Raw genomic sequence first — 614 nt, 5'->3', positions numbered from 1 at the left:
ATGCATATGTATGTACACAGGCATACATCTTTGTAGGTGTATATGTTCATACACCATACACTTGCACATATATGCATGCATACAAAGAGATGCATACATATACATACACATATGTACATATACATACATACATACACATACATGTACACATACATACATACATACACATATGTACATATTCTGATACATGCATACATACAGACATGCATACATACGTACATACACATATGTATATATACATACGTACATACAGAAAGACATGCATACATACGTCATACATACATACATACAAGCATACATACACGCACATACGTATATATACTCATACATACATACACATGCATACATATACATGCATACACACAGATATATATATATATATATATATATATACACATACATACATACATACATACATACATACACACATGCGTACATATATTGATACATGCATGCATACAAACACCACCTGTTGTTGTCATTGTTGTTGTCATTGTCATCATTCATTCACCCAAGTCTGACTCAGAAGAAGTAACAACTGAAATATAATTGATATCACTCGGAAGTGATGACACACAATCTAAGAAAAAAAAAAAAAAAAAAAAATTTTTTTT

This window comes from Octopus bimaculoides, chromosome 4 (assembly GCF_001194135.2).
Source record: "Octopus bimaculoides isolate UCB-OBI-ISO-001 chromosome 4, ASM119413v2, whole genome shotgun sequence".
Taxonomy (NCBI): Eukaryota; Metazoa; Mollusca; class Cephalopoda; order Octopoda; family Octopodidae; genus Octopus; species Octopus bimaculoides.
This window is presented reverse-complemented; position numbering follows the sequence as displayed.